Source organism: Aedes albopictus, chromosome 1, assembly GCF_035046485.1.
Source record: "Aedes albopictus strain Foshan chromosome 1, AalbF5, whole genome shotgun sequence".
NCBI classification, from domain to species: Eukaryota; Metazoa; Arthropoda; class Insecta; order Diptera; family Culicidae; genus Aedes; species Aedes albopictus.
This window is the reverse complement of record NC_085136.1, coordinates 170,011,781-170,035,729: the sequence shown is the minus strand read 5'-3', so window position 1 is coordinate 170,035,729 and position 23,949 is coordinate 170,011,781. Positions and strand designations below refer to the sequence as shown.

The window sequence follows — 23,949 nt, the reverse complement described above, 5'->3', positions numbered from 1 at the left end:
CTCACGGTTTTGGCATACGTCTGAGACCTTTACTTTATTCGGCAAACTTTTAGATTAAACTACAATCTAAAACCCCTTCAAACATCATTTTTTGATAGCATGCTTCTGGACTGAGATAGAAGCAAGTGAGTATAATTTTTTGCTAGTGAGTATTCGCAACACTGACTCCCGTATTGCTAGACCAGCTACACTCACACAAGGAACCAATCAGGTAGCTTTTTTTTACTTAAAGTCCCAAAACATGACCAATATTTGGCCAAACAAGCCCGACAAAAGGCCAACATAACGTGAATCATGGGGACCTTGGATGAATGTCGGACTACAATGACGAATATTTGGCATTATGACAAACAGTCTAATGGCAACTTTAAACGTTTATTTAAGGCTCATGCGCTAACATGCATGGCGGAGCTGAATTCATATGAATCTTTTTTCAGGTTTCGAACTTATTTAACTTATTTCAAACTATGTTAGTTTTGGGAACCGTAAAACTCGCGGCTTGGTCGAACTTAGGGCAAACAATAATATGTATTTGAGGAAGGGAGATATTGATGGGGGCCTTTCGTTGACACTTTTCAGCATGGTGTGGTGTATTTTGCTGCTGGTCAAACGTAGAGTGGACAAACGACAACCTGTAACGACACAAACAAACGAAGGGGTAAGAGGTGGAGAAGTGGATCAGCAAGGGTGAGGTATCAAATGAAGACACGAGGTGGATAAGTGGAACAACAAGAGGGGGGAATCAAACGAAGACTTCAGCTTGTTTCAAAAAGTCGTAAACAAGCTTCATGTACTCAAGATCAAGTTTACCCAACACATCTCCGATGTCTTCCTTTTCTGGTTTCCCTCGGGTCCTGAGGGATCCACATAAATCGAATTTGGCAATACCGTATTCGAGACATTCCCACACAACACGGTTGATATCATGATAGCCTGCACCACAGCTAAAGCGATCGCTATATGTGAGCCCTATTCGATAGAATTGTGAGCCCAGAGAGGAGTCGTTGGTGAATTTAGCTTTTTCTTTTTTCTGGCTCACTCTTCTAAACAGACACGAGAAAGAGAAGGGTGGAAAGAGGTTCCGCGGCACCCCTTTGCATCCCGCTTTTTTCCCGTGTTTATCAGGGAGAATAAGTGAGAAGACATAAAAAGCTAGATTCGTCAATGCAGAGAGCAGTGATTGGACATAAGTCGCCACATTAGTCCTGTTCAACGACGTAGGTTGAACTTGCTCGAACTTGCTCCATCCCGCTCTTTCTCATTTGTTGACAAATGGGTATGAGTAGGATGCAGCAACTTCGAGCAAGTTCAACCTACGTCGTTGAACAGGACAATTATCTTGATGAAATCTCGACCCATGTCCAACCTCTTGAACCACGCCGTCTTCGATACCTGTGGGAGAATTGAATGTAACCACCTGCCTAGTTTTTCTGCATCCCACTTTAGTTGTCAACTAACAAAGACATAACGGTCATAAATAACGCCTCCCATAGCGCCCATCTTGGCGAGCGAGTCCGCTTTCTCATTGTCCGGGATCGCCCCCCCCCCCACAAAACCATTTTTGCTTGCTAAATATTAACTTAATTTTTCATTTTGCTCAAGTACTGTTCAAAAATAAAGAAAAACTTTTTTGCTCATCGCACCGAGGGGCCTCCACATCAGCTCTGGCGCCGGGCCCCCACAATCCTTAATCTGGGATTCCACGGATTTCTTGCCTCATGTGGAATTGGAGAAGTCTTGGAAGCAATCACGGTTGAGAACATTGGATGAAGGGTTAACCTCCAGCAGAGTAATGTACGAGTAGTGTCGTCGTCATAAACTATGTTTGACGAACTGCCGTTCTACGTATATTTGTCCCATGTTATATGGGTTTCCCATATAACATGGGACAATTGGGCGTAGAACGGCAGTGAATTCGTTCGAGCAGCTTTTCGAAGTTTTCAATTACCAATGGATTTAGCACGTAACAGCGAATGATGAACCTTAACGACAATTTCTCGAAACGATCTGATTAAGGGAGTACTGCTGCTAGTACCTTCAAACTCATTGCGAGTTCATGCAGCCTAATGCGATCCGAAGACACCGATACTGCATACGCTCTAGCTTTAGGATGTGTGTTTTCGCGGCGGTCTGAAAGCAAAAGCTACCATATTGGAGAACCGACAGTATCGTTGCCCGATAAAGCTTTATCAGATCTTCCGGGTGGGTTCCCCACCATGTTCCGGTGAGTGTACGCATGAAGTTGATTCGTTGTTGGCACTTCTGATACAGATATTTAATGCGCTTTTCCCAGGTGCTTTTAGAGTCGAACCGGACCGCTAGATACACATGTGAAAGACCTTGAGTGAGTTCCTTACCCAAAAATCAAATCACTAGATCTGCTGGATCACGCTTCCTAGAAAAGACAGCTAACTCAGTTATTTCCAGAGAGAATTCGATACCCAGCTTTATAACCCAAGCAAACAAATTGTCTAAGGTATCTTGCAGTGGTCCTTTGCAGATCTTGCACCTCTGATAGCGTCCGCAAGCTGTCAGCGAGCAATTTTCCACGAGATATTCGTCGATATCACTGACGTAAAAGTTGTAAAGAAGGAGGCTCAAGCATGAGCCCTGCTGGAGACCCATGTAACTAATTCGTGAAGTTGCTGAGGTCACTCGTCTTCAGTCATCCGGAACAGTGTTGCTCTCCAAGAATAGATTGAACAAATTCAACAAGCGCCTCTTCGCGACGTCTGGGCGATTTGAGCTAGTTGAACTTTATTCTATCCGATCGTGGGGCAGAGTTGTTACATGACAGAAGTGCGAGTGAGAATTGGGTTTTAAAATTTAGAATAATGTTTTGATTTTATACATAAGAGCACTATGATTTTTTTTCCAGATTTTTAGAACCTTATTTCGGTACCTTAAATCAATTACAAAGAGATTTTTAGAAAACAGCTTTCGACAGCTGGGTAACTGCCCAGTACAAAATGCGACGAGGGGTGATTCGACAAATCGCTCCTGTACAAACTTCAAACTGGTTCCCAGGCACCAACATTAATGAAAATTTTGATTTTTGGCTCAGTTTGGCATGCAGATTCAGAATATGTAATTTCCTCAACATCGCTAAAGAAGCCAATTCTAGTATCGAAAAGGGCGAGTCTATCGTTTCCCTTTCGGGTGGATCACGACGAATATTCGGTTGTTCTTGGATCGAATGTGGGCAGACTTTCTTTGCGAAATCCTTCGAGGCGAGCTTTCTCGATCCTCATTAACCGATACCGCGTTGCGCATTCTCCTTCCGACCGTTCAGGGAGTCCGCATTGACGTCTCCCGCGATAAACCGTTGACGAAATTCCTCCAATAACTACGTTCTTTACGGGATTATGAACATGTTGTCAAGAAAGGAATACCACAATGAGGTATCTGCCAGGGACTTCAGTCATCTTCAGTATATGAGCATTGGTGATCTTCTATATTCAGTCGACAATAATGGCGCCAGCTACGTCAGTTTGGTGGTCAATGTGGGGAAGGGGAAGGAAGTGATGATTGCAATCGTTTGTATCCACAGCAGACCGAATGAATATATCTCTGCGTCTGCACAAATTGATGTCGCAGTGTTGGTTGACAGAGGGTTCTCACATTGGTGCGTGGATGCCAAGCATAAGGTGATAGAATTATTTGTTTATTATTTGCGGTTAAAAATGCGACAATGAACTAAAATTTAATTCTATTAATTCTCCTCAATTACTTAAATTGCACTTGCCGGTGCGAATCACTTAGTCCCAAATTTTAACAGCCAGCAAATCAATCAACACAGGCATACATTTTCGTTTGATGCGATTGAGTGGCGTTAACAAACGGTAGCTCTTTCCTATCACTAACTCGCTCGATGTCTGTCTGTAGCTCTACAACTGCGTTTGACAAACTGCAATCGTCAATCTCGGTCATCGATCGATCTTGATCCGCTCGGCTTCTGGCTGTTGGGCCAAACGACTCGCCGCGACGACGTACCAAGGAAATTCACTGATGATTGAATTTCTCTATACATTTTGCGTGTGCAAAGGGGCCCCGAACCATGGTGTGTTTGCTTATAAGTTTCATACATTTTTTATCTATCCTCCCCATAAAGTTTACTTTTCGCGGGTAAGCATTCCACGTTTTATTTCAAACCGGTTGCCGTTGTGTTGTTGTTGATAAAACGTGTTGTGTGTTGACTTTGCGGTGTGAAGACACTCACTGCTGTGAGGCTCCTGAGTTGCGGGTTTCTAAGGTACCTACGCAAATGATTTTGGCTGTGTGTCTGCTAAAGGGGGTTCTGAACTCAGGCCTGGCGGGACGCCTTTTGGAACAGTTTGATGAACAAGAGAGATATCAAGACTATATGTTCACTTAAAAAAAAAAACATTTTCGGTCTTGTGGTCTATCTCGAAGTAGTGAGATTCTCTATAGTCTGGGTTACAGTCATGATACCAAAAAAAAAAGACGGATTGTATTTTTGAGACCATGTTCTACTGCCAATCTTTCTTTCTACTTGGGACATTTATGCATATAACAAAAATCAAATGTAGGTTTTCCAATAGAGATACGTCGAAGCAATGACAATGGCAATATTTCAATTATTTTATATTTCTAAGCAAAAAATAAGTATTGACGCCTTGAAACATTTTTGAAACCCACAGAAAAAATGTCGACCGTCTGAAGATCCCTAGCCTCAATAAGTAGCCGTTCAAAAGGTCTGGACCAAAGTTTAGTGACACACCAGAGACAGTCAACCGTTTGCTGTTGTTATTGCCATGAGCAGCCACAGACGTGCAGTGCAGAGTGTTGGTGGTGCGAATGCTCGAATGGAGTATGTATCGCAATCGAAAGAGCTCCACTGAAGAGGAGCCAGGCGGCGAGTGAGACAAAAACGCAAATATGGAATGAAAGCCGGATTTCACGATGACTTCAGCGCATTCAGTGAACGACAACGTACAGTAGGTACTTGAGACCTCGATCCCCGTGTGAGGCTCAGTGCGCCTCGTAATGGAATCAACTCTGCGAGGGCAAGGACGGAGGGAAAGTACTTGGTATTTTCTTTCTGTTGACATTGCATTTATTGTATCCAACTGGGTGGTGAAATTACCAGCGAAATCTCTCGCTGTTGACGTAAGTTGATCGCGATGTTTCGATTTTTATCATTTCACATAAGCAATGCATGTTTATTTTTAGTATGTATGATGAGTATCGGTAAGCTAATACTGATCGTATTGTACATAGTATAGCTTCAAAGCGATGGCTGTTTATGTTTGAATTGATGAATGTGTTGGGAGCAAGTTGGATGGAATATTCAAATAAAGCTTCATGGAACCGATCAATAAGATAGTTTTGATGTTTGTCACGTAGTGTTTGAATTTATATGAATTTCAAAGATTAAATTTCAAAATGTTTGCATGTTCAATCATTCAGAGAAATCTGTCGCCAATAACTCATAGGAGACTAACAATAAATTCCACCCAAGATTATGTAGTACGTATTAAGTAATACTGTATTGCGTATATTTATTTCCAAATAGTTCTTCATATTTAAACAATACTGTTTCAAGAGTGTGGCACACACCAAATCCACCTTATAAATCACTATCTTCCGCTGACCCACCCAGACAAGTTCCACAACTAATAAATTATCCAGTTTCGAAACTAAACCATCGGAATGTTAGTGTCTATGCAAAAAGGCGTAAACATCCGATAGTCACAATAAAATGCGTGCGAGCAAACGCCCTCGCGCATATTCGATAAGCTCCCCATGTCTGCTCGCCTTTTCGCATTCCGCATCATTCTACCATATTGGCTTGTTGGTGGGATCGCGCATGCAGACAGTGTTTAATAATACCGATCATCGCTTTTTCGGTTACGTCATCGGGTTTCCGTTTTGGGGTTTGCGTATAGATTATCGTCCGTAGTCGAAAGGTCAGACACATAGATATGTACGTTAAGTATGCATATAGAACGTGGTGCCGTGCCACTCCTGTTAAACGATGTTTGTTGAAAGCTTACACCTACCAGGTTATTATCTACTATGCATTTCAAATTTGCGTTGACGAAGTCTCCAGTCTTGCACGAAAATAATCAAACTTAATACGGGAAGCGCTAGGAACTGCACTTTTAAATGCTTTGAAAATATATTGGAAATTTGAGAATGAAAAAGTTCTTGAAGTTTCACAACATGTTTCCATGTCTAATGCAAATAGATATGATGAATCCAATTGGAAATCATTGGAGATATACCATGACTCCGTGCGGCTTCCAATATGGCATCGAAAGGCACGTTGTCAAAGGCACCCTCGATATCTAAGAAAACACCCAGACAAGACTGGTTTTGAGCGAATTCTTTCTCGATATCGTAAACAACCTTGTGTAAAAGAGTCACAGTGGACTTACCAGATTGGTAGGCATGTTGGTTCACATGAAGAGGCACGTTGGCCAGATGAACATCACGGATGTGATGATCCACAATGCGTTCTAAGCATTTCAGAAGGAAAGAGGTCAAACTGATAGGTCTGAAACTCTTTGCTTCATCATACGACGCACGACCCACTTTTGGAATAAACTTTACAGTAATATCCCGCCAGGATTTGGGAATATACCCTGTAGCAAAACTACAAACAAGTAGTTTTTTCAAAGCATGTTTGAAATAATCAAATCCCTTCTGAAGCAAAATAGGATAAATCCCATCTGCCCCAGGAGATTTGAAAGGAGCAAAGCTATTAAGAACCCACTCAATCGATTTATAGTTACAATATTCCGAGCCAAAGCTAAAGAATCATGACTACAAGAAAAGACATCAGGTTCATCCGAAGATGTAATATCCACACATCCAGGGAAGTGTGTGTTGAATAAGCATCCCAGAACTTTCTCATCAGAGGAAGTCAGATCGCCATTTGGCAAACGAAGTTCGTTCACCCGGAAATCCTTAGATTTCGCAAGGATTTTGTTTAACCGACTGACTTCACTCAAGCTGGAAACATTTGTACAAAGGTTTTTCCAGCCGGATCGTTCAGCAGACCGGAGAGCTTTCCTGTACGCCTTGTGAGCCGACCTGAAAGCCTCCGAACCAGCCGAACATCGTCTGTTCCAACTCTTTCTACATTGTTTCCTGAGTTTCGCCAGATCAGAGTTCCACTAAGGGGTTCCTCTTGTGATCTTCACAGACCGTAGAGGGCATGCATCTTCAAAAGCTTCCATGATGAAGGTCGTTGTAGTATCAACGGCATCATCTAAATCACTTGGAGTGTCAATGGATGGTGAGTATCCATGAAATTTGGCCGCAACCAAATCAGTAAAAAGATCCCAGTTTGTTGACCGAGGATTCCTGAAACGCAATGCACAGTGGTCCACGAACCAGATTTATGAGGAAAGCTGCATTCAACGCCTTCAAATGAGTTTTTAGGTAAATATGGTCTTCTAAAAAGTTGTCCCTTATAATAACGCCCTCTTTAAAATGGGCATGAAAATTAGGGTGGTCCATATTTTCAAAGTAATTGGTAACCAAACTTTTTTATTTGCATGAATAACTGTATACATTCTTCGGGAAAGTTGTAAATTTAATAATTTTGAGCAAGTTTGCCCAAGACATTTTTTATGTAGCTTTGAAATTTACCGATCTTGAGGTATTTTTCTGAATAAGCTTAGGGTGGTTCAAGAAAATCGGTTTTCTGGCGTTAACTTTTTCAGTTTCGATTTTTCATCAAAGTCGCCCAAGAAACACTTGTAGAGCATTTGAAGACGCGTCGCATTTTTCTTAAAAAAATCATAGTTTTTTAAAAAGGTGTTATGACGGGTTGGGGCAAACATAAAAAATATCTTTTGCCCGCATTCAAAATAAGAAATGTTGTTATACAACATATCAAAAAATTAGAGGGGTGTTATTTTTGTAACTCAAGTGAAAAATACTTGAAAAGTGCCTTTTTTTCTAGAAAATCATCAAAATCTTTTGAAAGGAATGACGTAGCAACATTCTCAGCGCACGAAAATGCGCGTTTTTGGAAGCTCTAAAAGTGGTTCATAGGCGACTTTGACGAGAAATTTAAAACCAAAAAAGATAAAGGGCCTTATTTTTAGGAACAACTTTGTAGAAGACCATATTTGTCTAAAAAATCATTTGAAGGCGCTGCATGCATCTTTTTTCGTAAATCTGGTTCGTGGACCAATGTGCAATGTTTGCGAAGTAACATTTAAATGTTCAAAAAAGATATAGCGATGGTTAGATAAAGATTCTTCATCTGACACATGCCAATTGGTCAGATCGTGACTAATTCTGCTAGAGCAAACACTTCCTCTCTAGCAGATGCCATGAAAGTTGCCTATGTTAAGTAATGCAAGATCTGTACTACTTACGTACTCCATCAAGCTGGAGCCTTTCAAGTTAATGTCTGAGCTGCCCCAGATGATATGGTGAGCATTAGCATCACTGCCAACAATTAGCGGAAGGCTTTTTAAAGTACAGTATGCGATGACTTGTTTGATAGCATCCGTAGGGGATGGTACATCATGCGGTAAATAAACCGAACAATAGACGTATTTCCTGTTGAGGTTTCCAACAGATATATCAATTATTATAGCACATACATCTCTGGTGGTTAGTTCAGAGATGAGTGTAGCAACTATTGCGTTGTTGACAAGCACACAGGCTCGAGGCATGACACGCGAGTTTGCCATTTCATGTTTACTGAAAGTAGCAAAAACCGGGTTCACAAGGTTTCCTAGATAGAAGTTTCCCTTACGAAAGTAAGGTTCTTGTACCAAGGCCACTTGAGCTGAGCCATTTTGCATAAGTCTGCAAAGATTGATCGTTGCTGTTCTTTTATGCTGAAGATTGATCTGAGCTATCCTAGCCGTAGCCACTACCCAAACTAGGTAAGATTAAACTCTTCGCAACAACAGCACAACAAAGAACAGCAACAATAAAACCAAATCGGTATCGATTGGAAAACGCCAGAGGCGAGGATACGCAGAATACACTGTGTAAATCGCATAATGCGAAACTATATATGCGAAAATTTAAACTAATTAACAACATCTTCATAATCCCGCCCTTATTTAGCCTCAAGTGAGACTAAAGAAGGGCAGCTGATTGTCTCGGAGAAACACAAGGTCCACTGCACCATTGCTCCGGTTAGCGCAGTAAGGGCTACATACTGTGGAGGGCGCCCTGGTACTCCACAGGCTCCGTTAGCGGTTAGGTTTTTATTAGACCCCCCTAGCTATTCATTCCTAGGCACGGTAAGCATAAAGCCGCATCACACCATGAATTAGGGGTCACCTGTTGGTGGATTCTTACCACCGGAACAGGCGGTTCGTAGTGTTATTCTTAGCCAATTGAGACAATCGCTACCGACACTACACAGCTGTCTAGGCTGATCGAGAAAAGAAGTTAATATTGATGATCAACTTCATACGGACTCGAACAGCCGTGAAAGAAATTCAAATTGTATCACAAATCGCTCGCCGCTACTCCCCGCGGGGATATTCCGTTCAAATAATCGTTTAGGTATATACATAGAATTAATTAAGGAAGAATGTAGCTGCCAAAACATAAGCACCATGGTGCTAAGTAAATAGTCAAATTGTATGAAAAACAGTCACTTTGTACAGATTTCGCTCGAAACAATCTACAAATAATAAAAGAATGTTATAAATATGAAATTGAGAGCATAATAATGTTCCAATACATTTGTTTAGGCTAAAACTAGCAGACTTCTATGATTTAGCAATTTTTGCCAGGTATTGTTAAATCTGGACCCAGGTGCAGCGTAAGGATTTCGGGAGAACTATTCAGTTCATTCGAAACTCAACGGGGACTGCGACAAGGGGATGGAATTTCCTGCCAACTATTCAACATCGCCCTGAAAGGTGTAATACCGGGCTCAACAGCCTGGGTACGATCTTCACGAAATCCGGTCGATTTGTCTGTTTTGTAGGTGACATGGATATTATTGCTGGAGCATTTGCAACGGTGGTGGTAGAACTGTACACCCGCCTGATACGTGAAGCAGCAAAAGTCGGACTGGTGGTGAATGCGGCTAAACCAAAGTACAAGCTGGTATAGCCTATCAGTGCTAGGGGAATTGAGCGAGACAGTACAAGCCTTGGCAGCAATGTTACGTTAAATGGGGATACTTTAAAGGTGGTAGAATTCGTCTACCTCCTGTTCCTTGCTAACGGCTGACAATAATGCGAGCTGTGAAATACGAAGGGGCTTCATCGTGTGTCGTGCCTACTACGGGCTCCAGAAGAAATTGCGGTCAAAAAAGATTCACCCCGCACCAAATGTACCATGTACTAGACGCTTATAAGACCGGTGGTCCTCTACGGACACGAGACATGCACCATGCTCGAGGAGGACCCGAAAGCACTAGGAGTTTTCGAGCGACTCGTGCTAAGAACGGACTGCGGCGGCGAAGAATGAACCGTGAGCTTGTTGCACTCTACGGTGAACCCGACGTCCTGAAAGTGGCCAAAGCTCGACGGATGCATGTTGCAAGAATGTTGGACAACAACCCTGCAAATTTGGTGTTTGCTAATCAACTTTTTTGGGTTTTAGCGGCTTTTTTCGTCTTTTGTTCGTTTTTTTATATTTCGACTTGGCAAACTAGTGTCAACCCTAACCCGGCGCTAACTGACTGATTGTCTGAGAATTAAAGCACTGATCGAGACATCCAGTCATAAATTCACTGCAGTGTACAGCAAACCACCCACCAGACTTTGGTTCTGATCGCCGTGCGGTAGTACAGCTGAATCGCCGTCGTGAGCGTATCGAAAGAATCAAGCAGGCTCCTCGGCACCAGTGCAACCATCAGCGGTTCACCTAGGTCCCCAGTGCAGCGCACGACAGCTTACCGAACAGTTCTTCCAGCTCGAACAAATGGTTCTGCATGTCGTTCCCGTCCTTGTACATTTTGTTGCATATTCTCTTGTAACTGCCGACTAGCTCAAGAGGGGAGCCTTCCTGAGACTCCCCGAAACAACACCTCAGGGTCGGCATGCTTCTTGACCAGTTATTCGCGGACAGGGAATATTCGCACTGTCGTACATAAAAACTCACGTCACGTTACATTTACACATTTATTCCCGGACTTTCCGGCCTCTTCTTCTCCCTGCACATTCCCACATTCTTAATCTACTCTAACCTGTCTTTTCATCTATTAGGGGCCTCTTCTTCTACCTTCCACCTCTCTCCACCACACAGTGTACTCCTCCAGGTCTTCAACGATGGCGACGTGCACGGTTAGTGTCTGTCGGTTCTTCTGTGGCCTTACGGGGTGGCGAAGCAACGCGATGGCGGCATTCACAGGCCCTTCTGGACTTCCCGCGGTCGAGTATGTTGACGGACTCGGTCATCGTGGAACACTCCGGATCATCTCAACGTAGGGGGGGGGGGGGGGGGGGGGTTGAACTTCTACAGAACCGTAGTTCTGTCCAAAACAGCGGGGTTCTATGGATCCGGATTAGCCTATTAGGACCATATAGGTTGCTGAAGGAGGAACTGAATTACCTGCTGTCCTTCTGCGATCCTTCTTTCTTCCACTTCATCACCTTTTCTTCACCGGTACAGCACTTCAATAAAAGCAAGAAGGTGTCACTTCAACCATTTCGGTTAGCGGTTCTTTTACGACTCTCCAGCATTATGGAGTGGAGCGTAGATAGGTCATTGTCTTCATTGTTCAGGCAGTGACCCGAGACATTGAGCTGCAGTTATCGTGTCCGTTAAGATTTCCTTCCATATTGCTTTTCCTTATCGCCACCCCTTTCGGGCTACCAACAGGATCCTTCTTTCCCTCTGGTGGTGGGTTGTGGAATCTGCAGGTATGGCGGCGCGGTAAGGTAGACTATCCTACTTTTGCCTGACAACTCATTGACGAAGAAAACTGCACAACACATACGAACACTACCTGCACTATTTTATATTAAACACGATATACAATTTACACAAAATCTCAAAAACACTCCACACTGAACTGCGAACACTTACACTCTTCAGGACCGCAACCTTTGAGCAGAGGAACGTCTTCAAGTGATGCTTCTGGATATTTTCCCATGCTTCCTTGGCCGTCTTCGTATCACGAATCAGGAGGTGTTGCTGGTCCTTCACCAGCAGCACAATCGTCGCTCTTGCTTTGCGGTCACCTCCCTGCCAGGCGTCTGCTAGGGGCTCCGGGGTGCATCCTCGATGAACTTCCACATGTCCTCTCTTGTCAGCAGCATATCCGCCTTAAATTTCTACACCGAGTAGTTGGAATTGTTCAGCTTCACAATTGATACCTTGCTTTCTTCCATGGCGCTTCTGGAATCTTCCATGCGAATGATTTGATAATTTTTGCCAGGAATTTTACAATCAGGACCACTGTGGGGCCCACAACCTATTGGGTATTTGGAGGTGTAAGGTTGGTCGACTGAACTGATTGACGGCTAATAATTCAAGTCTAACTTTACCAAACACCGTATCTAACAAAATTCACAAATGGAGAAGTTTGCTGTTACCATAGCAACTCATACATTAAGCATTTCAAAAACGTGAAAAATACGGGAATTTTTTCACAAATCATCCCCAAAGTTGAGTGATACAAGTAGTCCTTAACGAAATTCAGCGCCTCATGTGAATATCTCTTTTTTGTTTACATATCTAACATATAGAAGGTGTTTGATAAAGTTTGACTTGAATTTATTTCGTGCTAATGACAAGTACATTCATAGATTGCTACGATTCGTAATATCTAACAATAAAATGGGACAATTATGCGTAGAACGGCAGCACGGCAGTGTAGTACTCCCCCGAAATATACATACAATTTTGCACACCACTCAACGTTGCGCCATGAAGCAGCAGTTCGTCGGAGGCTAATTAAGCGTTGTTTTACTGAAACACCCGAGTTCCACGCACTAGAACAGCGAAATTATCTTCTCGAGGCGTGTTTCGTTTGGACTGTCCTAATTGCTATTTTGAAATCTAATTAATTGCTCAATTTCAAGTGATCCCGGCGACCGACTGGCGCACAAGTTGCCTAACCCGATCATAATGAAGACCTGCACGTCTGTTCTGCTAGGTAGCTCTGTTTGACGTTTTTGCAAGTTAACCCCCTTCTGAGATATACTGACGTTAGACGCGCCACTTGAATGTACCGCCATCGAAATCAAACGCAACGGTTGGTTTTGGACGTGTGTTGATACGTGTGCTCCATGCATACAAAATGTAGCAATTGCGTGGTTTTGTGTACAATATCCGAACGGAGCTAACCGCCACCGGACGGTAGCTATGCCAATTGGCGGAAACTCATAACGATGGTTGTTTCCACTTTTTACTGCTGCGTTGAAATGACGAAAGCACGTGCCAATGATTAAAACATTCCACACATGTTTTACGAAGCGTACGTACAGAGCCTATCATGCATTCTCTACTCACAGAGTCACAGATAGAGGAGTAGGGGCGAGCGCCTGGAATGTACATAGGCCGATAAATCGCAAAATGCACCTCTCACAGAGCGTCCAGTTCTTTCTAACGCAATAAATGTAAGTGCATCCCGGCAAAACAATTTGTTTATTTTATTTGACGCATCGCATGCATCTGGACTCTCTGGATGCACTCAATTGTTTATCTGATGTTGAAATAAAGATAACGTTTCTCACACCAGTGAGGATGTTTATATAATAGAGACGGTTTCGGAAAAGGGAAACAAAACATGTATATTGTATATTTTTATAAAACGTGTATAAAAATGCAGGAAGAGAAGAAATATATTCTTACCACGAAAGTATTTTCGAGAATTACAAAAATATGTAGAAAAACAAGAGATTATCCAAAAATTGCATAATTCAAGGCGTTAACACTTCTTTATTAACCTTCCGACTGTCGCGCGTATGTCTACTACTGACAGCACCACGCTGATGCTGTGTACAACAAGCGAACTTTTTCCAACGTGTTGTGTTATTTAAAATAATTGTAGAACACAACATTTGTATAAATTAAGTTTATTATTTTTTCTAAAATTTCCAATACTTCCACAAAAACGTAGGTGTCTAGAACCTGAACAATGAACATGTACATTTATTTTGTTGGATTCCATACTGCATCCGCCACTGTTCACGCTCGTGCAGCCAAGGCGATTGTAATTTATTAATAGCTTCCACATGCACCGCTTTGGAATACCGATCTGATGATAGATTATGGAGAAATCACTTTACTCTCGCCTGTCCTTCACTGTAGAATATATGTAGCCTCTCAAGTCTGCCCAGACATAGGCTGAGGCTTAGTGCAATATAATCGAGCTTATAGAATTATTCCGCATACTGAAATTCCACTTGTCGAAAAACACATTTGTCGGTCGGAACGTACGGCAACAACAGGGCAGCTTAAGCCGACATTATGAATGCATCCGCATTGACCTACTGAATTGCACACTTTACATGTCCTATGTCTGCTCCTTCGAGGGTTCACGGAGCATGGAAATATCGATTTCAATAAACATTATTCTTGAACTGGTCGGTGCAATTCCCGATGGGTGAGCAAAATGGACCGCATTAGAATAATTCAATTTATTAATGGAAAAACGCGATAACTGAGGCAACCTGTCCTGTTTTTGACAATGAGTCTCGTGGGCGTATAGAGCACCCGCAAGGATCAGTGTCTCATACAACGCGTCTTATTCGTCGGCCATTCGTGGGACTTCAGCAGGTTACGGACGGCGTACACAATCCTATTCACAGCTGCAAGACGCCTTTTCACCTCGTGCACGCCACTAAAATTCCAGGGCACACGAATTCTTCCACCGCCGATCCGGACCCGCGCTGCCTAGAAGCGATCATGAACTTCCTCTTACTGGTGTTGATTGTAGAAGCAATTCTCCCTTCTACTTTGATTTGACTTTTGTTGTTACGTTGTGCAAAGAAGTGGATAATTATTTACAGATCTACCGGGTTAAGCGTTAGTACGCTAGTATGTGCGTTCCCACCTTTTTAGAACAACGCTGACAGAATATGAAACCAGTAGAATCTTGCACTCTCATAATCAACATCTCGCGTAAGCACACCGCAAAACGGATAATAAAATATATATTTTTACATCAATCATTTGCAGTGTCTCCGTCGTCGCGCCGGTGTTTGCTCTGGCGCACGTTTTGGCAACGCTCTGATTGCGCAAAACCGTAAAACCAGCCAGTCTCTCGAGACAGCTTCAGCCAGGCATCCTGCATACGTACGTACGTATAGCGTAAAATCATCCTCGGTCCTGGTGTTTATTTTGAACCGATTGAATCATCGCACGCCGCTCTAATTTTACCCCGGATGACGAATCATTTGTACTTGGAGTGGGTTCTGGCTTGGTTTGGCCATCATACATGACCCGACGATGATGGCGACGCGCGACGGTGGTGCCAAACGGGACGATGAATGAGCAACAACGAACAACGAGAAGATGGTTGATGCTGGTCAGCGAGATGGACCCGGTTTTTTCGGTTCCGAATAGGTGTAAATCGCATACAAAAATATTACCGCCATCACCTTGACCTGTTGCAAGGTCAAAATCTTGTAGACTTCTTATATTTAGTTTTAAGGCTTGCGCTACCACGAATCTCTGGGTCTGTCTCCACTGCGGGCGCTGTATCATAACGTCCGAGGCCATTATGTCCCAGAACTTTATGGCACATTATCACGTGGTATAACGTCTTAACATGCAACTGCATCGCGAGGTCCTAGGAAAGAAGGCACTAAGCTTTTGGACGTTATTTCGCGTAAAAACGCACCATAAGGACCGGGACATTATGACCCCGAACGTTATGATTCTGCCCCTCCACTGCGATGTCATACTGGATTTCATATTATTTGTCATAGCTCTGTGCGGTTGATGCTAACGTACGCCGCCTTGAAGTCGAAGAACAGATGGTGCGTTGGGATAAGGAATTCTCGGCATTTTTGGAAAAAAATTCGCACGGTGAAAACCTGGTCTGCTATCGAGCGAACGTTAACGAAGCTGACTTTATAACTTCCCACAAACTCATTCACTTTAGGTGAAACACAACGCACTTTATAGGCACTTTATAGGCGGCATTTAGAATTGTGATCGCTTGGAAGTTCTCACACCTGTCACCTTTCTTGTAGATGGGCATATGACCTCTTTCTTCCGCTACTTCATAGGACATACACTGCCGTTCTACGCCCAATTGTTCCATGTTATATGGAAATCCAATATAACATGGGACAAATATACGTAGAACGGCAGTACAGGTCGCAGAAAATTTATTACAACAAAAAGTTATTTCAATGACAAGTTAGTTTTGTTTTGAAATATGAAATTTGAAAACCGTTCATAGCATAGCACTGCGAAATTCATTTTCAATTGAAAATATAAAACTCTTCGTGTTCTGCCCCCACTTTTACATTTAAATTTTGGACCCGCGTCAATAGTTTCAATTATTTTTTTTTCTCAAGTTTCTGTTGCCTGACTCTATTTCCACACCTCAGTCAAAACACACAAACCACGCTCCACCTATTAATAACACCGGAAATAATCGTCAGATGTGAGTGATGAGAAATCGCGCGCAAACCCCAGCGACTATTTGATGATTGCATATTTCGCTCGTTCCGTAAACTCAACTCATTATGGTACTATACATAAGCTGTTCTGTATACGGTAGCATAGCACAAGACATTTATGCTGAACAATGCTCAGATCAAACTGAAAGGATAAACATTTAGAAGTAGGTATGTACGTCTACAAAGTTGTGACAATGAGGTTGCGAGACGGTAGTAATTTTGCGATCTATTTATATTTACGAACGTTAGCATTTCGCACCATACGGGAGCGTGCTTCGTTCTGGCTGTTAACTCCCCCTATTCCATCCCATATGTAGATCCTGCAGATTTCACCAGGAATGCTTACAACAAAAGATGCCCGACAGCTGCCTGCCTATACACTTTCGCCAGTCGAAAGCATTCATTGAAAATTATTTACAGCCAGGAAAAGAGGGAGTGAATCTTTCTAATGGCATTGGTTTATACGACTGGTTTTGAAATTTATGTTCATCTACACATCTGTTTGCTCTGTATTAGCCTAGCGTCAAAGCGATGTGGTATAGAATTCTGTCCACATTGTACTGTGTACGTACACGCTGCCTAGACACCAGTTAAGCTGCACTTAAGAAGATAACGCGGGCGGCACGATAAACTGAATGGAATGCACGGTCCACTCGTGATCGTGAAAAAGGTGTTGAAAGGACAATGATGTAAACCGATATAACGCGGACAAATGCTACCTGTCTGCTATATAGTTACCACATGCATGGCGGAGAAAAACTCGTTACTGTGACGCCAATATGCACTTGCATGTTGTTCTGTGTACGTACACCGCCGGTTGAAAGCGTTTGGTCGGGCCTAAAAAATAGATTGACACTTTTGGGCATAGCCTTTAATGCCTAGGACTTGGAGTGTACCTGGTGGCGACGGTTTACAATAGATTTTTTTTACTCTGTGGTAAGTGTTCATCAAATAGGTTGAAGATATGATTCAATTCATTACTTGAACTGTTAACAAACGAGTACGCCACAAATCGAAGATGAAGAATATGGGGAAGTTTCAGACGAAAATGTTATCTCTTCGGTGACGATATTGAATTAGATTGATGCAGGAAAGTATGACCTGTGCATTTACCTGGTTTCACATTCCGACGAGTGTCCATTCGAATGTGAACTATGTTCCGCTAGCTTCAAATTGAAAGCCCACTTCATCTACCCCGCAAGGATGAGAACAAGGATGAGAACACGCGCTTGTTGCATTTGTAGGGTTTTTCTTTGGCTGAATGCCGGAGTGGCAGGGATGGGAACATTGAGTGAGTTACACTCACTTGCAGTTTTCTCAATTAAAAATCGTGCTATCAAGGAACAGTGTATTGACGACTTTAAGCCTTGTGGTGTTGTCTAAAAGTTTTTCGAAAACAGTTTTCCGAAGGCGACTATCCACGGGGTAAATTACACTCACCTCGTGTAGAGTCGCTTCTATAGCTCTGTCACGACTTTGGTGTACGTGTATGACCCCTTCTTTATTTGGCAAATTTTTAGACAAAACCACAAGGCAAAAGTCGTCCATACACCGTTTCTTGATAGCACACTTCTGAGATGAGATAACAGCAAGTGAGTGTAGCTCTTTGCAAGTAAGTGTTCCCATCCCTGCCACTCCGGCATTCTGCCAAAGAAAACCCCTACAAATGCAACAAGTAGTGTGACGAAGCCTTTGGAGCGGACTCAGCTCGCAAGTTCTACCAAATGACACACGAGGGAATCCATCCGTATAAGGTTATAAGTGTCCCTACTACGACTAGATTTACCAACATAACACGCAGTCCTGTTTGTGCGGTGAAGGCATGACAAAATGAAGTCCTTCGCGGACAACTATCTGCGTGGGTCTGACGAGGGAACGACAAAGTAAAGTCTCTCACGGACAACCATGTTGAAGCCCAGGTAAATATCAAATCAATGCCCAATTGTCCATTCATTAATTTGGACACTCCAAATAACACTGCGATAGGAGACGAGGACGATCGAGTAAGCGTCACTATTAAGACATCATACGGATTACCTGTTGTAAATCCGAGAAAATCTCAGCAAGTGGACCGACTGAAGTTGAGCGATACCAGTAAAAAGCAACTGAAAAAAAATTGCTAGATCAGTTCTATGATAAAGACGAGGTGTATCGCCTTGCCTGTAAGCCCAGTGTGCAGTCAGAAGCATCTAAGGGGCTTAGAGAAGACCTACTGAGTGGTGAAAAGGCATAACCTAAAAAAAGAATAGCAACACGCATGAGAAGGTCACGCAAGGATCACCTAAAACACTCCTGATAAGATGGCAGTAGCAGAAGCTGAGAGCAATCAATCTGGAGATCTGAAAGTCCCACATAGAAAGACAAAGCCCATTACTACTCAGAATCCGCCATTCAAGTAAGTTCTGAGTCAAGTACGTATAGGAATATGAGCAAAGGACTATCCGAGTGCAACTCTAGCAAAACAACCAAAGAACAACAGTTAAAACTGATTCGAGATTCCTCGTGGCCGAGCGGTTAGCGGCGTCAGTCGTTTAGGTGTCTCGTAAGCCTCGAAGTGTGGGTTCGATTCCCGCTCCAGTCGGGGAAAACTTTTCGTCGAACGGAAAATTCTCCACTGTGTCACTGGGTGTTATATGTATTGTCCGTTGTCAGTCGTTTAGGTGTCTCGTAAGCCTCGAAGTGTGGGTTCGATTCCCGCTCCAGTCGGGGAAAACTTTTTGTCGAACGTAAAATTCTCCACTGGGTCACTGGGTGTTATATGTATTGTCCGTTGTCCAATGTTTGTAATGTTCAGTCTGTAGAGGCCGCAAGGTCGAAGACGGTGAATTGTCTATTTAATCGGGGAACAGATATACAAAAAAAAATTCAGAGGCTTCCTGCTTATCAACTGTCATGACCGCTGGGGCCTGTGGCGTAGTGGTTACACGTTTGCTTCATAAGCAGATGGTCATGGGTTCGATCCTAGCCCCGGCACTTTCGTCAGTTGCTCTTTTCCCCTGAGAGCAGCTGACACTGGCCCTCTTCTGAGCCCATGGCTCAAATGAACCCGGATACTTGGACATCGGCGAACGGCAACCCATAATGGACCCCCAATCGGACTGGAAACATGAGCAACCAACAGCCACACAACAACATTCTCGAGCTCATCATTCTACCATGATAGGGTAGAAAGTGAAAGCAGCGCAACGGCCACCAGTTCGATGTAGTACAATTAGAAATAGAATACATTTAGGCGCTGTACAAAGTGTATGTACAGCTTCCAATTGGAAACGCTCACGCAGTGCCCTAGTGGACAATAGAGCTGTAAATTAGGTTAAGTGATTGAAGAATAAAAAAAACTGCCACATCGGCTACATCGGACCGGTTAAAAAGATAACTCCCTACATACGGGCATGTGAGTTGATGGCGATGAACAGAAATAATAGTTCAATAATGGAAATCTTAATAGCTTACAAGCCAAAAAGCGCCACAGGAAGCAACGAGAAAATAGTGGCATTTATTGAGTTACAAAATGAATTGGACACTCCTAGAGAGTTATGTAAAGATCTTCCTCTAATGGGAAAGATGTTGAGCTTGTTCTCACAGTGCAACAACTGACAGTAAATTACTGGAAATACAGACGGTCCCAGGAATGTAAAAAAAGTCACAAAAGGCACAAACGAAGCCGATGAGCCACCAGTCACAAACGAGCGGATCGGCATCACAATATGCAGTATTAAAATTGTTCAGGTAAATCTACAGCATGCAAGAGGAGTATCAGGTGTACTTTTGTAAAGGTTTGACAAAGAAAGTACAAGAACCGTGAGTCAACAATCATAGGGTGCTGCCTGTTCTTACAAACAGCAAGGTGTAAGTTACTCTATGAGGATTGCCATCCTTTTACAAGGACAGCTATTCCAGAAAATAGAAATGAATTTATTTTACTCTACATTTAGGACAATTAGGTTAGCGATCTATTTGGGCAGTGGCCGGTATTTTGGTCACTTTTCGCTATAACCCAGTCAATTCCAAACCAATAGACATGAAATTTTGAACACGGCTAGACACTATACGTATCTCACCGTCTTCCAACAGTTGTGTCAATTGGTTCAAAATTGGCTGAGTCATAGCAGAAAAGTGCCCAAAATAGGACCCCTGCCGAGATGGTTCCACTTCCCTATCTGACTCTAACACAAAATTAAAGCAATCACACTCTTGCGACAGCTGGGAATGGGGTAGGATGCCTAAGAGAGTAATACAAAGCTCTGAATCCTTCATATCATGATTATACGAATTTCTGTATTATCTAGACGAAATTGTTGATTTCTTTCTGAAGAATTGCCAAAAACCTCACGAAAATAGTATAAAGACGAATTTGGCACGCAGAAAGAGAATAAATCTCTTACGCATTATCCTATTCAACACTACGTGATCTGCTACAATCGTCAAATAAAACAAAATGTGATGAACACTATCGATTACTTTGCAAACACTTTTCGGCATTGATGGCATTGCGCCACCAGTCGTTTCTCAATTCGACTGGTCATATTCAAAACACCACGCAACAGAGAAAACGCGCACGACATTGAATAGTTAAGGGATTTTTCCCTCACATCTAGCGTGCAGAATTTTTACCGTGCGTGACAGACGGTTTTGCGAACGCAGTCACTCGTGCGCACAGCCTGCTGCGAGCCTTTTCACGAGATTAGGATTATTTCAAATTAAGATGTGTCGCCTCTCTCTCTCTCGCATACCGACAACATAAACTCATTCGGCATATTTTAAAATGTTTGACCGAGACTGTACAATCCGCCGAGAACGCAGTTGGCGGCGTCGAAACGCCGCGTCTTGCATGCGACCAATTTTGGGCATTGACCTTCATTACGGTTGTGCGGATGAATATCACCCTTTTCTTCGATAATTTCCCTATGTGCTGCTGCTGCATATGTAAAATAAACTGCATCAGGTTATCCGGGCAGAGTGTGGTTGGTTACAATAGCAACACTCCACTGTAAGTACTAGCCGCCTACTGATACCCGCACCATGTGCTAATTGAGATTTATGATCGAAATATTGATTTTAAAAGTTATTGTAGACTTCGTTGGGGAAATGCGGGTTACATTAAGCAAATATGAATATGTTGCTATCGCACATAACTGGTTTGGTGTTTTTTTTTACGAAATTTGAATGCTACATACGTAGTGGGGAATGTCGAGTCAAAGGAACAACAGGATGACGTCAGACTGTTATCCGGTCTAACTAACAGTGATTTCATCGATGCTAGTTTCAATGGCATACCGTGTCCCTTTTGTGCGATGACTCAGAGATAATGTTGTGTACGCAGATGCCACCAGAAACCGGGTTCCAGGTAGACATATTTTGAAAGGAATGCGTGACAATTTGTGGAAGAACTAGATTACCTATTCTGCACTAGACATCGATCATATACTTATATATGTAAATAATGTACAATTTACAATCGTAATCATTATATTGATTTGTCAAACTCACGTTTAGTTTTTTTATGAGTTATAAACGTGGATATAAAATTGTTGTTTTGTATTGTGCATGCTTAATATGTACATTTTTTTTTATTTGAATACCAACGCCTTCTTTGATGTGGCGAGGTGAAGCGCTACTCTATGGAGTTGTTTATGATGATTTTGATAAGATTAATACCATTGTGTTCGGAAACAATACAGTACATTTATTTGATGATTCTGAAGGAACTATGTCATATAAATTTGAACGATAGAAACGTTCCATCTGCCCTCAATTCATCGGGGCATGTAAAGTTCGTCTGAGGAATGCGAAGTACGTGTCATGTGTGATAAAATGAAGTCAATAATCAATTAGTATCCACTCGCACAACCCTTTCGACAAACGCCTTTAGACAGCCACACCGTTGCATCGTACATTGCAGTTGTCGCGCAGCGCAGCGACCGGAATGCTGTGTGTGTGGGTTGCCTGTTGCACCATTGCAGTCGTCCATTGGACAACAAAACGGTGGCGCAGCGATCGCGCATGTACAGAGGCCACCGTCATCTTCCACTTATTGATGTGTTGTGCGAAATTACATTAGTATAGTAGGGGCCGTACAGTTGTAACGAAGGGTGCAGAAAACCTGCTACTACAAGTGTGGAGTCTTACAAGTCTTGAGAAGTCTGAACAACTCAGACTCAACTGTGGCGGTGTTCTAATTCCTGTGCTGCTCAAGACCATTTTGCCACTTGACCCTTCCATTTAGAGCGGGCAGATGGGCCCCGATATCCCACATATGGTTTGAACCGTTTGTTATTTTCGAACAATTTACGTGTGGGATAGATTTCACGGACACTACACTCACGCTCAGCGCGATCTTGTTGTCCCACGACGACAGAGTAACCTACTAGAACTTGGTCCAACAGCTCGCAGTGCTATGGCAACGCGGTTCGACAGCAGCGCAGCGGTGACGCGACGCGGCGCCTCATAGAACAAGCAAAGGTTGCTGCGATCAAAACGATGTGTTTGTATTTGCCTTCTTTCCGAACGATATTACTTTATATCCCGGCACAGCATGGATTCGATCAAGCGAGAATTTTAATCATGTATTACGAAAATTATATTTTTAGCTTGCCCCCGCTTTGTAAATCCTCATCCGGTGGACCCGGATTGCTGTGCTGCTGTTCGACTTGATTTCGCCGTTAGAAGTCTATAGGTGTGCACTGTGGCTAGGCCCACACAAAGCATCGCACAAAAACGGGGTTTGAACAAGTTTGTTTGATTTACTTTGATACTAATTATTTTTTGTACAGCTCATATACAGGGTGTTAGGTTCCTGAGTGCAAACTTTTTAAAGGGCGATAGAGGACCATAAATGGTGAAAAAAATTGTTCTACGCATATGGTCAAATCTCAACCGTTACGTAGTTATTGAACTTCCCATGTTTTTGATTCTTATTGCCTTAACTGGCTATAACTTTAAAATGGTCAAACTTATCGCTGTTTTTTTACCCTTATTCGAAAGATTATTGAATTTTCTCTCAAATGGCATCTTTCAACCGATTGGTTAAGTTACATAACTAAGTTTTCTAGAGCAAATAGCCTTAAAGTTGTGTGTTTTAATTGGTTTTTGTCAATTATCTTTGAAAAATGCGTAATAAATTTAAATTCTTTCTTCGGCAAAGTTGTGGCCTCTGTTCCACTCTACAATTCGTTCTTTGACATCAAACTTCTATCTCTTATCGATTTCATGCAATTTCGATTTAAACGTCGCATTTCAGATCATAAATTTGAAATCGTCATGGTAAGCACCTTTTTGCGCACTGTGCCGCACATTTAAATCAAAATTGCAAGAAAATGATAAGAGTAAGAAGTTTGACATCAAAGAACGAATCGTAGAGTGGAACAGGGGCCACAACTTTGCCAAAGAAAGAATTTTAGTTTAT

General features: G+C 42.6%; 1 protein-coding gene and 1 long non-coding RNA gene across 2 annotated transcripts in view; both read right to left on the bottom strand.

Moving 5' to 3' along the window:
• Positions 1–23,949, bottom strand: part of LOC109406923 (unc-112-related protein) — a 41,466-nt gene that overhangs the window by 14,107 nt on the left and 3,410 nt on the right. The window lies entirely within an intron of this gene.
• Positions 1–23,949, bottom strand: part of LOC134285279 (uncharacterized) — a 32,373-nt gene that overhangs the window by 5,724 nt on the left and 2,700 nt on the right. The window contains exon 2 of the long non-coding RNA XR_009996262.1: positions 163–23,317. This is a non-coding gene — a long non-coding RNA (uncharacterized LOC134285279). The remainder of the gene's footprint in view (positions 1–162; positions 23,318–23,949) is intronic.